General features: G+C 44.0%; 2 protein-coding genes and 1 long non-coding RNA gene across 18 annotated transcripts in view; 2 read left to right on the top strand and 1 right to left on the bottom strand.

Moving 5' to 3' along the window:
* Positions 1-17,780, top strand: part of LOC143722650 (papilin-like) — a 630,543-nt gene that overhangs the window by 21,019 nt on the left and 591,744 nt on the right. The window lies entirely within an intron of this gene.
* The window catches only part of LOC143722662 (uncharacterized), a 508,319-nt gene that overhangs the window by 179,393 nt on the left and 311,146 nt on the right, over positions 1-17,780 (bottom strand). The gene's annotated exons all lie outside the window — the stretch shown is intronic.
* LOC143722671 (uncharacterized) lies at positions 1,174-13,845 on the top strand. The gene is made up of 5 exons (XR_013196960.1): positions 1,174-1,320; positions 7,734-8,051; positions 8,214-8,331; positions 13,370-13,506; positions 13,676-13,845. It is a non-coding gene; the product is annotated as an uncharacterized LOC143722671 (long non-coding RNA).

Here is a 17,780-nt window from a genome sequence, read left to right as displayed (position 1 = left end):
AGAGCTAATTTTTCTAGCTGACTAACGAGTTCATGGTCACTGGATATGGTTTTTCTGAGGTAAATGTGACGTTACATGACATTGTTTACAAGCTGTTTCACTGACGTCTTTCCTCGGTTGAAACAATGATTGAGCGATTCCATGTGACAACAAGGATTTCGATAAGTTATACTCTTCTTTTAACACACTTTCAGATGCTCATTCATGTTTATTTCACGCTGTAACTGGTAATATTAAGGCGGAAGAGAAGATTATGTGTGCTCGGCGCTGCTGCTTCTCTTGAGCTGCGCCAGAGCGCCAAAACGGTATTTATGTTTTTGAATTTCTTAAGAAAATGGACGTAATTTTAAATCTGAGACTTTATTTCATATCAATAGTAACAAAGCACAAAGATTATTGCGTTTATTGGATGGGATGCGCGCTACAATGTTCCATTCATTCATCAACTGAAAACAGGATAACTAATTGATTCTTGAGATTTAAGAATCGATATCGGTTCGTAAAAATGAGAATCGATTAAAATCGAGAAATCTATATTTTTTACCCAGCCCTACTTAAAATGTGGAAAGAGACATGCATACATGGGAGTGGTTTGACTCTATATTTGAATACCGAGGGAATGGCTTACTAAAGTGGGGATAATAATAAGCATAGCAGTTGTTATTTTTGTGCTGTTGTTTCGTTGTGTTGTGCCTTTTTTTTTCAGATCACTGATCACCAGTGTTGCAGATAAACAGAAGATCAATATACCTTTGGGGCTAAATCCAGTTGACTTGGATTCACTAGCGAGTACCAGAAGTCCTGGACCGGACAAACTAGACAAAATTGTGTACATTTAAAAAAAAAAAAAAAAAAAGGTAGGAAAGGGGTGCCACTTTTATATTACTCTTTATTTTTAAAATTTCTCCTGTTTTTGGCTAGCGAGGGAGGCAGTATATAGTATAGAGTAGGCAGGAAGATAGAAGGTGTTATGTTTGTTATTTTAGCATGCCCCTTCCTGAAGTCATTAAATCTTTTTGAACAAAATCATTCAACCATTCAAGTCAACCATTCATTCAAGTCCTCCAACCCATACAACCATTTGGGTCGTTTGTGCCTACCTTCAAATACGACACTTAAGACCGTTTCCTAAATTTGCGCCCCTACCGGCAGCTGGAGATATGGAGAAATGCATTATAAACTTTGACTTTCGCCTCAATGCATTATGGTTTTTTTTATCTACCTGCTAACGTTACCAGTTTACGTCAAACTCTCCCAGCTATTCAAAGAAGTTTATTGCTATAAAAATATATCTTTTTGATGACTTCATCACACGTACAGGTAGGGTTTCTATCAAGCGGCAACCTCCCTGTCTCCCTCTTGAAACCAACACGGAAGTGAATTAAACTGCAATTCATCGACTGGCCGCTTGAGGCTGACTGCAAAAGTGAGCCAAATCTGTATCTCCCCCATGTTAAAATGCCCAACTTTACAGCCGAAAAAATTATGTTTACAGCCTGGTGCCTTAAGTTGTTTTGGTCTATACAGCTAATTTTGCCTTCATGACAACTGTGAGGGGGGTGAATTTTTTTATAACTCATCCGTTTAAATTATATTAAGCATTAAATTCCTGCATAATCAAGGGCGTGGCCACTTGAGTGACAGGTGGATTGCCGCTGCTGTTATTACTAGCCGTTTGTCTGCTCTCTGTTAGCCATCATGTCACCTCAGCTGATTCCAGCTGCTGAACTTGTCATCTCTGCCGTGTTTGTACTCTTTTCGGGATTATTTCATACAGTTTATTACACGCCGCCCTTATACCTTCGCCCACGCCGTTGGATTCCGTCGTTGTCGAGTATCGAGAGAACAACCAGCGCTGTTCTTCAGTTGTTTTCCTCTGTGAACATGCACTCATGGATGTCTGACAATATCGTTGCTTTTTGGAGTTCAGATTTAAAAACGTCTAAGGTATAGAGGCCACACTCGTTCTGCTGTAACTTACCGTTGATCTTACGGAGCAGATAGACTATGTTATAATATGCTTTTAGTGTTCAATAAAAAGTAACGTTACCGTCAGATTAAATCCTGCAGGTGTCAGTGCTTTCTTTTCGTCCCTTAAATGAGCGTGGATTTCTAGTGCATTACTTGAACTTCTTAGGTAATATCTATCAGAATTTAAAATGGACTGAATAAAGCTCTCTACGAACTTGACGTGCATTGCCGCGCTGACTGACATGTATGCGCATTTATCACTGTCACACACACACACACACACACACACACACTCAGAGCAAATATTGTAAGTTACTGCATGAGAATAATAATGCATCACAATACACGTTAGTCTCATGGTTAGTTATGTCTTTTAACTATTATAGTATTTCCAAGGGCAAAAACATAAACTTTAACTATTGGCTTTAGGTCTACTTCAAGTCAGCTGTCACTTTAGCGCGAGGCCAGTAGCACATTAGCTTAGCCTGAGCAAACTCGATCACGTCGAGCTAGGCGGGCGTAGTTTCAGCATCCAGGCACCTCAACACCACCCACGTCCCGCCTTTTTGCCCATTTTCGCTTATCCGGGAGTGACGCACTGTGACGCGCTTCCAAGATGGCGACGAGTGACTCCGCCCACTTTAGGCTTCAAAAACGCTCTTCAGAAACCTACGGGTGACGTCATGGATACGACGTCCATATTTTTTTACAGTCTATGGTTTCTATCTGTCTATAGTCCCGTGTTTATGAATGAAATGATGTCGTGTTTCAAATCGGTATTTATATTTCAAGCTGTGTGACGTTCATTCAAACGGACATTATAAAGTTAGTTTTCATTGTGACATTCAAAAAGTGAAATTTGCCTGTGTTGGGAAAGGTATCATGCAAAAAGTCCACACATTTACTATGTTTTACCAGTAACTGTCGATCCGCCATGTCATGTGTAGTAAGCACAGTAACGTTATACCATGCTTCTTACACCGTAACTGTAACCATGGTAACCACAACACTTACAATGCTTTTACCACAGTAACTGTGTTTTTATTGTGGTATTTGTAATTAAAACAGTAATTTACCATGATTTTACCACAGTCTGTGTTTTTACTGTCTACTATTTGTAGGTAAGGCACAGTAACCACAGCACTTGCCATGGTTTTACCACAGTAACCATAGTTTTACCGTGGTGTTTGTAGTTGAAACAGTAACACAGTTCCGCATCACAATCCGTACAGTGGCGCTTCCGTAACATGAATCCGTACAGTGACCTTTTGAATCAAATGTACAATGAATCACTTCCAGGTCAAATAAAGTTATTTATACCTTTGGAAACTGTGTTTTTTCATATTTGATCTTCTTTACTCATTGTCGAAGTCCACGCCCTTTGAAGACGACATTTCAGCGGTAAGTACAAGGACACCCGAGTGACGTTTAAAAATGACGGTGGGCGGGGATCTCGCGTAGACTCCGGTGAAGAGGGAAGAGAGTCAGCGAATGAAATGAATGAAGTTTTGGTCATGTGGTCTATAGTATTGAAGTTAAGCGTAATGGTTATTGGTGTTGAACATTTTTAACCTAAAATGTATGTTATAAGGTTAATAAACCCCCATTTTAAACAGCGGTTTAAAAACTATGTTCACAAGGTCTTGGAAACGACCTGAGGTGACTGGACGCGCCATAATTCGTAATGAACAATATTTTGCAGATCAGCGATATAAGGACTCTAAAGTCAACCAAAGAGTCAAATCTGAAGTAAATTGTGTCATAATGAAATCTAACTACTATAAGACACCCTGCACGATGAGGTAGGGTGTCCATAAACGAAGTTAAAGCTAGCAGCTTAAGCAGATTAAACTGCATTTTGACGGGCACTTTGACGTGCGCTAGAAACAGCTTTCGCTAAACGCTTTTTTACCGCCCATAGCAGTAATTAATGTAAGTCCTCCAGGACAAATGTAAACATCTTGTTTTTTCAACCCAGTGATCTCAAATAACTAGCTAATGAATACATGAATGAAAAGTGTTATACCCATTTTATTGAGTTTATATACATAGTTATAATCTAAACCATCCAGGAAAAATTTACACATTTTGCTTCAACCCAGTGATCTCAAATAACTAGCTAATGAATGAACAGTGATATACCCATTTTATTAAGTTTATATACAAAGTTATAATGTAAACCACCCCAGGAAAAATTTAAACATTTTGCTTCAACCCAGTGATCTCAAATAACTAGCTGATGAATAATTAATTAATTAATTAATTAATAACTAGCTAATGAATAAATGAATGAACAGTGTTATACCCATTTTATTAAGTTTATATACATAGTTATAGTGATCTTAAAGAACTAATGAACAGGCGAATGAATGAACCATATATTCTTTATTTTTTTAAATCAAACAAAACAGAAAACTCAAGTCTTTTGTGTGCGTTTTCAGAAAATGCCAAAACAAAATAAAACGTATAAAAAATGGTCCGAAGAGGACATGAAGGCGGCCCTGGAGGAACTGGAGGCAGGGCAGAGCCTGAGAACGGTGGGGGTCCGCTACGGCATCCCCCAAAACACTCTTCAGGACCATCGGCAAGGCCGCTACGCCTACCAGCCCCATCCCAGCCGTGCCCTCCTCCCGGAGGAAGAGGCATCTTTAGTTGCTTATATCATTTGGATGGGCAGGCACGGCTTCCCCGTGACAAGGGCCGTAGCGACGTTGATGGCCACTGCTATTTTCAAGGCCTCGGGACGCCAGACAATGGTGAACTTTGAACATGGGCTGAGCCATATGTGGTGGTGCCGTTTCCGGGAACGCCACCCGGAGCTGTTGGCCAGGACCCCCGACCCCCTGCACCGGCAGAGGGACTTCGGTGTGACGGTGCCTCGGGTGAAGGCACTCTTCAACATTCTAAAGCCCATGTTTGCCGGGAAGAGCTGGCATGATCGTCCTCACCTGGTGTTCAATTGTAATGAAACTTTGGGGATAAACAAAAAAGCAGGAAGGAGAAGGTGTATGCACAGAGGGGACAAAAACATGTGTATCGCCAAACTGTGGTAACAAGGGAGCACATCAGCGTCCACTGCTGTGCTAGCACGGCAGGTGTGAGCATCCCCCCCATGATTATATATGGCCAATGCCTGCCCAGTAACAGTTATGCGCTAGATGGCCCCCCCAACGCCCTGTATGCCATCAGTGAGAAGGGCTCCATGGATGGGCCCCTGTTCGTGAGGTGGATCGAACATTTTCTGAAGCATGCTCCGGCAGAGCGCCCACTACTGCTAACTTGCGACCAACACGTGACCCATATGTCGAAGGACGTGGTGGACCTCTGTCGGGGCAATGGTGTGGAGGTGGTGTGCCTGCCAAGCCACGCCACCCATGCCCTTCAGCCCCTCGATGTGTCCCTCTTCGGGCCACTGAAAGAGGCCTTAACCAAGCTGGCTACAAATATGGGACTGGTTAGGGGAGACCTTGTCCTGGGGAAAAAGCATTTTTCTTCCATATCAAAATTTGCTTACCCAAAGGCGGCCACCGTGGAGAACATAAAGAAGGGGTTCCGGCTGACAGGTTTGTTCCCTCTGAACAGGCACGCACTGGAGGACAGTGATCAGGTACAAACAAAATAACAAAAAATAGATACTGCATAGGCTAAATACAATAGAAACAATGCAAACAATAATAAGATAATATATCTTTATATTATAAAAATAGGCCCAGATATACTAATATCTTTATCTCCTCTAATTTACATTTCAGATGATGATCATCGCTCCAGTGGCAGTCCACACAGCCCCTCCTGCCACCACCATCACCACGGCCCAGATCCACCCAGCCCCTCCTGCCACCACCGTCGCCAGGGCACAGATCCACACAGCCCCTCCTGCCACCACCATCGCCAGGGCCCAGATCCACCCAGCCCCTCCTGCCACCACCATCGCCACAGCCCCTCCTGCCACCACCATCGCCAGGGCACAGATCCACCCAGCCCCTCCTGCCACCACCATCGCCACGGCCCAGATCCACCAAGCCCCTCCTGCCACCACCATCGCCAGGGCCCAGATCCACCCAGCCCATCCTGCCACCACCATCACCACGGCCCAGATCCACCCAGCCCCTCCTGCCACCGCCATCGCCACGGCTCCTCCCGGCAGCATATCAGTGCCAGTTTTTGCTGGCTGTGTAGAGTGCCCCACCTGCCATCGGCCACCAAAACCATTGGTCGCGGCTGGAATTATCCCGGCGGGGCTCGCCCACATCCTGGACCCGCCACGCTTTGACCAATCGGCCCAGAGGAGGCGGCGGCAGCAGGTTCCTGCTGGAGCTTGCTGCATTACCAGTGACGAGTTTGCATCTCACCAAGCTGAGAAGGAGATGGAAGAGAGGGAGAAGCAGGAGGCGAAGAGAAGGAGGATGGAGGAAGTCAAGGAAAGGAAAGCATTGATGGAGGAAGAGAAGAAGAGTAAGCAGAGAGAGAAGGAGCAGAGAGAGAGGGAGAAGGCGCAGAGAGAGAGGGTGAAGGAGCAGAGAGAGAGACAGAGGGAGAGAACACAATAGAGAGAAAGAATACGGAGAGAGAGGGAGCAGGAGTGGCTCCAAAATGACATCTGTGCAGCTTGCAAGCAGCCAAGCCCCCCAGGAACTGCAACAGAGACTGTGGAGTGTGTCATTAAAGTGTGTACCACTGAGTGTGTCACTAATGTGGTACCAGAGGAGGCATGGCTGTGCAGGGAGTGTGACATGAGTCGCAATCCAAAAATATGCTTATAAATAGTTTTGGTATTATTATTGTATATATTATTATTGATATATTATTGTATATATCAATTACATGTTCTATTTTATATTGCTATATTTACTTCATTCTTTGTTTATTTGTTTTAATTATGTCCATGTTCCTAAAACATTTATCAAAAGTGCATCAGTGTTTTCTTGTAGCACACAGTATTCATAAAACCTAAAGCCATGTTTGATACAGTGACCGTTATTGACGGGTTATTATAGACCTCAGTGATTAAAAAAAAAAGTAGCATACTGAAACTAAATGATGATCTAAATGAAGGACTTTTGGTGGAGGATACAAGCTTTCATAATACACACAGCCTATCAAATAATTAACACCAGAAGCTAAGTTTATCAAATAAAACATTAGCTGCTACCTACACACCATTGAAAACCCGTGAAGTTTATACTGAAACTAAATACAAATCCAAATCGGTTATTTCGGCCTGACAACAGATAATATACATAACATATGAAGTAACAAACGGAAAAAGTTAAGGTAATTCACATAAATTTATATATAAACGATACCTTCACGTCGTCGAAATCATGATGCCCCGTTGTATGGTTTCATGTTACGCTCCCAACAATGACTGTACGGAATCTTGTGACGCGTAACATAGTTCCCCACCCAGCGCCGCCTCAGCAAATCGCCATTTATGAGCATTTTCATAGGCCAAAAATAAACCAATCAAAGCTAAGAAACGAAGATAAGACCCTCCCCCAGTAAATGACCTACCGAAAGTTCATTGGTCTAATCCATTAAGGGTTGCTCTGACGTTTTTACGTGCCCGGAAGTGAGTTTTCGTGTACGGATTGTGATGCGGAACTGCTACCACAGTAACCATAGTTTTACTGTGGTGTTTGTTGTTGAAACAGTAACACAACACTTGCCATGGTTTTACCACAATAATCACTGCACTGGCCATGCCTTTAATACCTTTTTGTAATGTAATTGTAATTCAATATTCTTTTTCTGTCTTGCAGTTACTTCAGATCACATACTCCTCCATCTCCATCTCCCACAACAACCTTTAATCCAACAGCTCTTTTAAGAGGCCATCTCTCGCAAAAACTCACTTTCTGTCTGTGTCTGTCTCTGTCTCTCTTTGGTTTTTTTACTGTAATTAATTTACACATATTTTTGCTCTCTTTCTTTCTCTTCTTCATCATGGAATATTTTTAAAAATCAAAATTTGATCAATTCTGTCAGAAAGCTGCTATTAACAGGGAACTTGAACTCAAAGCCCCCAGTGCTGATCTTGAAGAAGCTGCCAGGGAGGCTGAACAAGTCCTTCAAATTAGGTGATCTGTTGAACACATTTAGTTATAGCTGATTTGCTTTAATTAATGTATCCTTGTTTTATGTTTTATTAACTTTCCTTAAAGTCCTTCCTCTCAAATAATTTGGTCACGGATAATTTTTAACACACTGTCTCAACATGTATATATTTTTCTTTGTTTCAGCTGAAAAGGAAGTGCTGTCAAGGGCTTGTTAAACCTGTCTTCGTGGAGAGGGATGAATTCGGCCATCTTGTGCGTTTATGGAGAAGGAAAAAAGCTGCAAAGGCAAATGTTTCCAATGGTCTGTCTGTGTTGGTCTTAACCCTTGATTGGACATTACTGCAGTTACATTTTACACAGCATTTGATGTTTCTCAAACTTTATTTTACATACTACATTACTCCATCAGTAAGAAGCCACAATAAAGCGTCATGTCGAAGTAGTAATAGTTCATACAATTGACCAAGTCAGCAAATTCATATGATATTGTACAAGTGCACTCGTAAAAAATTCTATGACTTTTACTCCAGCTGCTGTCATTGGCCATTGCCTCAACTCTCTTGCAGATTGTGCCCATTGTAAGTGGTCGGACCGTTTATATCTGTTGTAAGGATAGATAAGACCCAGTAGCAAATGACAGTCAAATAATTCTTTAATTAATGTAATGAAACAGCCGCCAGCAAGACATGAAAAGAAATCTTCTTGGAAATAAACACAACAAAAAACAGGCAACACTTGTGTTCGTTAATTAATAACTGAGAAGTCCTCTTGGAAAAGATCAAAGGCGATAGCCGTAGTAGATGCACGGGCACAGCTTGGGCAAGGCTTAGATCACACAGCAGAGGTAACGACAGACGACAGCGGGGAGCTGCAGCAGCATCGAAAAGCACGGCACTGTACACAGAGAAGTGGTTAGAGCATAAGCAGACAAATACTTGCAGCAAGATGTTTCTCGTCCCCGACAGGACAGGTCAGAACAGGAGAGATAAGGGTGGTATAGTCACTAGACGCTTCTTTCATCAGTAGTCAAAAAACAACCTGACAAAGAGACAGGAGGAAGAGAGAGAAGAAGTAGCAAACGTAAGTAGAGAGAAAAGGGAACAGGTGTGAAGTAATAGGAGCAGAGCAGCGGGAAATAAGGAACAGCTGAGAGTGAGTAATTAATAGCGTGTAAGAGAGGTGAAAGCGATAATGAAAGTGACCAAAAGAGGGCGGAAAAGGATAGGAAGAACCAGGATCATGACAGTACCCCTCCCTCAACGAGCGCCTCCTGGCGCTCCCAAGGGAGAAGAATGGCGAGAGCGGAGGAAATCATCAATCAGCGAGCGGTCCAGGACGTCCCGTAATGGTATCCAACTTCTCTCCTCAGGACCGTACCCCTCCCAGTCCACCAAATACTGATAACCGCGACCGCGACGACGAACATCTTGGAGCTTACGAACACTATACACGGGTGAGCCCTCGACAGAGATGGGAGGGTGCGCAGGACGGGATGGGGCGCGAGTAACAGGTTTTACGCAAGAGACATGGAAAACAGGGTGGACACGACGAAGATAAAACGGAAGCTTTAGCTTGACTGAGACAGGGCTGATTACTTAGAAATTCGAAAAGGACCGATAAAACGAGGAGCCAGCTTTCTCGAAATAGACTGAAGAGTCAGATTCTGGGTGGATAGCCACACTCTTTGACCACATAAATAGCGAGGGCTCTTGATGCGACGTCTATTCGCTGTAGGGCACATCCTAGTTCTAGATCGACAAAGGGCTGACCTCACCCTCCTCCAGGTTCGTTTGCATCGCTTAATGAAAGCTTGGAGAGACGGGACGTGCGAATCTGACTCCTGGGAAGAAAATAGAGGCGGTTGATAGCCTAGGCAACACTGAAAGGGCGAGAGACCGGTAGCTGAGGACGGAAGAGAATTATGGGCATACTCAGCCCAGGGCAGTATGGAGTATCCCCATTAGTCTGGGGATGGAACCCGGACTAAAGACTAGCTGAGGCCCCGATCAGACGGCAAAATTCTTTCCAAAATTGAGAGGCGAATTGGGGACCTCTATCAGAAACAATGTCAGACGGAAGACCATGGAGCTTAAAAACGTGATCGACCATAATCTGGGCCGTCTCTTTGGCGAAGGGAAGTTTAGGCAGGGGAATGAAGTGCGCGGCCTTGGAGAAACGATCAACGACCGTAAGGATAACAGTAAAACCCTTAGACGCAGGAAGACCAGTAATAAAATCAAGAGCTATGTGAGACCATGGACGAGAGGGTATCGGCAATGGTCTCAGCAAGCCAGCCGGAGGGGAATGACGGGACTTTGTCTGAGCGCAGACCGCGCATACAGCAACAAAACGACGGATATCCTTATCAAGACCCGGCCACCAGAACAGTTGCTTAACCGAGGCAACGGTACCTCTGACTCCGGGATGAGCAGCTAACTTGGAGGTATGGGCCATCTGAAGAACCGCACGCCGGGTGGAGACCGGGACGAAGAGCAAATGCTTAGGGCAACCTCGCGGCACGATGGAATGAGCAAGCGCCCGTTTAACAAGTCGCTCTATTCCCCAGATAGTCGCCCCAACCACCCGTTCAGAAGGATTAATTCCCTCCTGGGTTGGGGTTTCTACAGGAGGTTTAAAAAGTCGAGAAAGCGCGTCGGGCTTAACATTCTTTGATCCAGGACGATAAGAAATCGTAAACTCGAAGCGTGCGAAGAACAGAGCCCAACGCTCCTGACGCGCGTTCAATCTTTTGGCGGAACGAATGTATTGGAGGTTACGGTGATCTGTCCAAAATGATGAATGGAACCGATGCTCCCTCCAACCAGTGACGCCATTCCCCCAACGCCAAACGTAAAACGAGTAACTCGCGATCTCCAACATCAAAATTGCGCTCTGAAGGCGAAAGACGGTGTGAAAAATACGCGCAAGGGTGTACCTTACCGTCTTGAGATGAGCGTTGGGAGAGGACGGCCCCAACGCCCACCTTTTCAAAAATGAAAATTCTGTCAGTAATTACTCTCCCTCATGTTGTTCCAACCCCGTAAGAATTTCATTCATCTTCAGAACACAAATTAAGATATTTTTGATTAAATCTGAGAGCTGTCTCACTCCTCCATAGAAGCTAAGGGATCGAAACTTGCCGGCCTAGAAAGTTAGAAAAGACAATGTTTAAAATAGTCCAAGTGACTACAGTGGCTAAACCTTGAGTTTATCCAGTGATAAGAATACTTTTTGTGCGCAAAAATAACGACTTATTTTCTCTCTTCATTTTCTTCTCTGTGGACCTCTGAGTGAGTTTATGTAGTGCTTCTGTTTTGTACGTCAGAACGTAGGCTCGCTATTGGCCGACGCAGCTCATGTGTGTGATGCGTGTGACGTACAACAGAAGGGATCAAAACTTGCCGGCCTAGAAAGTTAGAAAAGACAATGTTTAAAATAGTCCAAGTGACTACAGTGGCTCAATCTTGAGTTTATCCAGCGATGAGAATACTTTTTGTGCACAAAAACAAGCAAAAATAACGACTTTATTCTACTCTTCATTTTCTTCTCTTTGGTCCTCTGAGTGAGTTTACGTAGTGTAACAGCGTAGCGCTCCTGTGTTGTACGTCAGAACGTAGGCTCGCTTTTGGCCGACGCAGGTCATGTGTGTGATGCACGTGACGTACAACACAGAAGCGCTGCGCTGTTACACTACGTGGCTCACTCAGAGGCCCACACAGAAGAAAATGAACAGTTGAATAAAGATCGTTATTTTTGCTTGTTTTTGCGCACAAAAAGTATTCTCGTGGCTTGATAAACTCATGGTTGAAAGATAAAAGTCTTACGGGGTTGGAACTTGGAACAACATGAGAGTGAGTAATTACTGACAGAATTGTAATTTGTGGGTGAATTAACCCCTTAAGTTTGTTCATAACACCAAGAACAATAACTATAATGATAACTATTTTAACATCCACAACAAATGGACGATAAAGTTCTGTTTATTATCAAAAGTGTGTGCTGTGGTAATGTTGTCTGCCATTTTAAGTGCTTAAAGGTGCAATGTGTAAAAATTTTGAGTATCTATTAACAGAAATGCAATATGACATCCATAACTATGTGTTCAGTGGTGTATAAAGAACTTACTTAATAAACCGTAATGGTTTTACTACCTTAGAATGAGGCATTTATATCTACATAGGCTCGGGAATCCCCTTCTATGAAGGTCGACATATTGTGACGTCATTTTTCTACCGAAGGCCGACAGCGAACAAACAGCGTTACAGAGCGCGTTTCGTCACTACCTTGAAAGAGAAGCCGCAGAAAGCTAGAAGCTAGCCATTTACACCGTGAGTAGTGACTTTTCCCTTGTCAGTAGTGTAAAATATATAGTTGGATTGTTTCATGTAACTTAATTATTCTCCCTCGCTGTGTTATGGCTTTGCTATGTAGGGATAAATGTGCTGGTTACGTTCATGAGACAGCTGATTAGTACTCTTGTCATTGACCGTAAAACAGTTACAGGAATCAACAACCCGTCGATCTTGGAAGCATTTTAAGTCGATCGAGTTTCCAAAATCAGAGAAAAAAAGCCTATTGTGTGTAGTAAATGGTGTCTAGGGGATGCGGAGGCGTGCGCGCTGTTACAATCACGTCATTTTTGCCGCACGCACCTTTGGGCTCATGCGGACGCGTCCAGTATAAACACGGCTTAACGCTTTAACCAGCTCAGCCACAGTAACAGCTCATATTAGCCAGCTAAACCTTTACTACCCTGTTAGAAAAAATATATAGTTGCTCAGAGTATAGTTTACTCTGGCTATTCTCTGCCGTCTCAGACGACGATGTTTGTCCCGTTTTAGCCACCGTAGCATCTTCGAAAGGGAGGGGTGAGCGGTGGGCTGAGCCCTTAGTGTAAACTCGCAACCGAACCGCTAGATGTCGCTAAAAGTCACACACTGCACCTTTAAGCTTTTTAAAGTCAAGTAGATTCTGATTGGCTGTCAAAGATTGTATAGTTCATCAGCTGGGAAAAAACAACATTTCTGAAAGTGATTCCAACGAAATTGTTCCTCTGTGTGTTATATGTTAAATAGCTGCAGTGTGGGCTCATCCTTTGTGTGAAGAGGCCTTTAAACTGCTTACAACAATACTGGCAGCAAGTAATCATGTTTAAAGGAATTCATTTATTAATATAGCTTGCTATTGAAGATAGGCTATAGCTTTCTCTAGTACCACCTTTCTCTCATTATTAAAACTTACACCCAAAATTCTGCCCGTCTCAGTTCCTGTCTTAATGAATATGTTTAAACAACAATAGTATTTAAACATGGGTTCAAAAGACATTTCTTGTTTTACAGCTGAAAAAGTGCAAGCCAGGCAAACCAGTATTTACCAGGACAACCAGTCCTGTTGGGGATGAGAAATGAATATGGCCTTCTCATGTATTCATAGATACTCATACATGCATGTTTATAGCTGGAAATTACTTTAGATGGTGAGTACTGACAATTTTTCTGGAGTTATTATTAAATTGTTGTTTTGTCTGATTGTTTGAAGGAGGATGAAACCAGTTGATGAAGAAATAGGCATGTTGCACTAGTTTTAAATACATTACTAATTTGTTATGACTGCTTGTATTATGTTCTCATTTTCTACTTGTACAGAAAGACTACATCAAGAGGTAGAGGAGCCGATAGCTGGTACTGAACACACTCAATGCACAGTTCCGTCTTCACGCAGTTGGTCAGTTCACATCGTCCAAACTAAGGAGAAATGGGTCTGAGGCCAGAGATGGAGTTTTTGTTGACAGGAGACGATTCTGTGGCCACCAAGTGCAGCACTGCATCAGTTATCCACAGGGACGAATACATTCCAGCTCTACGTTGACAGGGCAGAGTTACGGCCCATGGAATCAATGGTAAAATCTAGTGCAACAATTTTAAATAATACTATTATATATGGTTTGCTGATTTACCCCCTCCTAAATACATATTTTCTTTGGTTAGAACTTTACCCATCCACCCTGATGCTGTGCTGAAGAAGGCTTGTCAGTGTCTTTTCTTCCTCAGACAGCTGAGGAAGTTCAGTGTGAGCACCAAAACCCTCAAATCAACCCTCAATTTTACACTGTGGAGAGGATCCTGACTGGCTGATTCACTGCAAAGCTCTACGAACTGCACAGAACACTGTTGGAGGTGAGCTTCCCTCCCTCCAGGACAAGGGAGTGTGTGAGGACACTTCCCTTCCTACAGGTGTGTGTGAGGAAAGCACGGAGAATCCAGACACTTTACCATCAGGCAGAGGTTATCGTAGAACCGCACCAGCAGACTGGACTCATACCAGTAACACACACACACAGCAACCCCCACCCCCCAACCTCATATGCTCTAAATTTTTTCAATTACACTGACTGGACTCTTACTCAGTATTATTCTGGACCCTGACATTCTATTTTCACTCATTCATACCGTACTGCACTGTATATGTATACTGTGATTATTTCGTTTATTATTTTTTTCATTTTTCAATCTGTGTATAGTATAATATTGTACCATATTTTGTTCTCTACTTGTATTGAGTCCCTAACATATACTGTGTATATTAATACTGTATGTGTTGTGTAAATATTCTATACTTGTCATCCATACTGTCATTCTGCAGAGTTTGCGAAAAAGAATTTCATCACCTGTACACTTGGGTTCATGGTTTTGTGACAATAAAATTATTTGATTTGATCACATCTTTTGTCCATCATTTGTACTGTACTGTGCTTGATAACAAGTGCAAATTGCTTAGATACATGGAAGAAAAAGATTTTGATAGGAAGATAAATATCATGATTATAACAACTCTTTTTTATTTCTCTCAAATATCATAAGTCTTTATATGCTACTTTAGCTGTATTTATGCTGTATTCTCCGGTAAAGTTTTGTACATTGTGTTGGATAACAAAATATGGTGAATATTATTTATTAAGGATTTGTCACGGTAGATGTTTCTCTGTTTCCTTCTAGTCTCGTGTTTATGTTGTTGTATGAATGCACGTGTGTGAGGGGTGTGTCTGTATGACATCACTTGATCCGCTCCAGCTGCTCATCATCACATCACCAGTTGCAGTTGATCATCACCACACTATTTATACTCACCGTTGTTCTCTCATCCTTGTCAGATCGTTGTTTCATGTGGTTCGTGTTGGTGTTCCGGTGTCCAGTTCCTGCCTTGTGTTCCTGTTTCTTCGATTGGATTCGAGTTTCTACGTTTGTCTCACCATCGTCTCTTCATCGCACCACTTCACGGATCCTGACCATCTTGTCCCTGCGTCACCGTTACCATCTGTTTGCACTGCAGATTCTGTGATTCTCTAATAAACTGTTTACTTGCAATTGCTTCCTGTCATTCGTCCGAGCCCGTGACAGAACGATCTGACCTAAAGATGGAAGCAGCGAGTTCACCGCAGAGCCCCGTGGACGAGTTTATTCATCATAGCACCAGGAGAATGGATGCCCAGCAGAGAGAGATCAGCGATACAGGTCGCGCAGTGCAAGCCTTGGTGACGCAGGTGTCCGAGCTCACCCAGCATATCCAACGGCTTCAGATTCCCACTGCGCCGCTCACACCGACCGTTCCCCCACCACTTCCAGAGAGACCCACGATGTCGGAGCCCCGCCTGCCGGTACCTGAGCATTATTCCGGGGAACCAGCCTTTTGTAGAGCATTCCTGACCCGTTGCACGATGCATTTCGCTCTGCAACCACGCACGTTCGAGACTGAACAGGCTAAAGTGGCTTTTGTACTAACTTTGCTTACAGGAAAGGCAGCGCTCTGGGGAACGGCGGTGTGGGAGAATCAGAATCCATGCTGCGCCTCGTTCCAGACCCTCGCCGCCGAGATGAAGAAAGTTTTTGACCGGGCTGTCTCGGGAAGGGAAGCAGCCAGAACATTGACGGAACTACGTCAAGGAGAAAGATCGGTCTCAGACTTTTCTATAGAGTTCCGGACCTTGGCGGCAGAGTGCGGCTGGAACGAGGAGGCACAGTGGGATATCTTCCTGCATGGGCTGGCTGACCATGTCCAGAGAGAGATCTACACCCTGGATCTTCCTACCACACTGAACGGGTTGATTGATCTTGCTCTGCGGGTGGACGCTCGGCTATCTAGGATCGAGCGACGAGTTCCGTCCACCCGTACCTTCGGAGGAGTCGATGTTCCCAGATCCAGCGGCAGGGACGTGGTCAGCCCCGTCTTCGATCCCGAGCCCATGCAGGTGGGTCGAGCTCGGCTTTCCCGGGAGGAGAGGGAGAGGCGGAGGTCCCAGGGCCTGTGCCTGTATTGTGGTGGAGCGAGACATTATGCTTACAACTGCCTGGTAAAAGGCCAAGCCTGATAGTAAACTTGAGGCTACTATCGGGTGGGATCTCCGCCAGGAAGACCTCATCGACTACATCTACCTCCACGCTCCTCCCGGTTAGACTAAGATGGTCAGTCCACCAGCACGATTGTCTTGCACTGTTGGACTCCGGGGCGGAAGGTAATTTTATGGACTATAATTTTGCACTTACATTCCAGATTCCCCTCCGACCCCTCACTCACCGGATTTCAGTTCACGCACTAAATGGTCAAGAGCTTCCCATCATTTCCCACACCACTGAAGACATCACACTTATTACCTCTGGCAACCACACCGAGACTATTTCTTTTCTTATTTTGGAATCACCCCTGGCACCCGTTGTTCTCGGACATCCCTGGCTGATCAAACACAACCCTCGTGTGGACTGGATTAATAAAGCTGTGCTGGAGTGGAACAAGGAATGTCATAAGTCTTGTCTTGTGTCTGCTTGTTCGTCTGTACCTGTTTCTGTGTTGCAGGAAGAAGCAGGGGATTTGTCTAACGTGCCCGTGGAGTATCTGGACCTGAAGGAAGTGTTCAGTAAGTCTCGTGCTGCTTCTCTCCCTCCGCATCGTCCCTATGACTGTGCTATAGATTTACTGCCAGGTAAGTCTCCGCCTAAAGGCAAGTTATATTCACTTTCGATTCCTGAAAGAGAGGCTATGGAGAAATATATTTCTGATTCTCTGGCAACCAAGTTGATTCGCCCTTCCTCTTCTCCAGTGGGGGCGGGGTTCTTTTTTGTGGGGAAGAAAGATGGATCGTTGCGACCTTGCATTGATTACCGAGGGTTGAATAACATCACGGTAAAGAATACTTATCCTTTGCCGTTGATGTCTTCAGCCTTCGAGAGGTTGCAGGGAGCATCTATCTTCACAAAATTGGACTTACGTAACGCTTATCATTTGGTTCGCATTAGGGAGGGAGATGAGTGGAAAACTGCTTTTAACACCCCTTGGGGGCACTTTGAATACTTGGTTATGCCGTTCGGGCTGTCCAACTCCCCAGCAGTTTTCCAGGCACTGATCAATGACGTGTTGCGAGATATGATCGATCAGTTCATATATGTCTACCTGGATGACATATTGATTTTTTCTTCATCTCTCCAGGAACATGTGCAACACGTCCGACGAGTGCTTCAGAGGTTGCTAGAGAATGGGCTTTTTGTCAAGGCGGAGAAATGCGATTTTCATGCACAGTCTGTTCCTTTTCTAGGGTACATCGTGTCGTCCGAGGGAATGCGGATGGACCCTGAGAAGATATAGGCTGTGGTTGATTGGCAAAGTCCAGATTCACGCAAGGCCCTGTTGAGGTTTCTGGGGGTCGCCAATTTTTACCGGCGTTTCATTCGCAATTTCAGCCAGCTAGTCGCGCCTCTGACT

The sequence above is a fragment of the Siphateles boraxobius genome, unplaced genomic scaffold (assembly GCF_051911475.1).
Source record: "Siphateles boraxobius isolate OS27281-9 unplaced genomic scaffold, OSU_SipBor_1 68, whole genome shotgun sequence".
NCBI classification, from domain to species: Eukaryota; Metazoa; Chordata; class Actinopteri; order Cypriniformes; family Leuciscidae; genus Siphateles; species Siphateles boraxobius.
The sequence above is the reverse complement of the archived record's forward strand: the minus strand, read 5'-3'. Positions and strand labels throughout refer to the sequence as shown.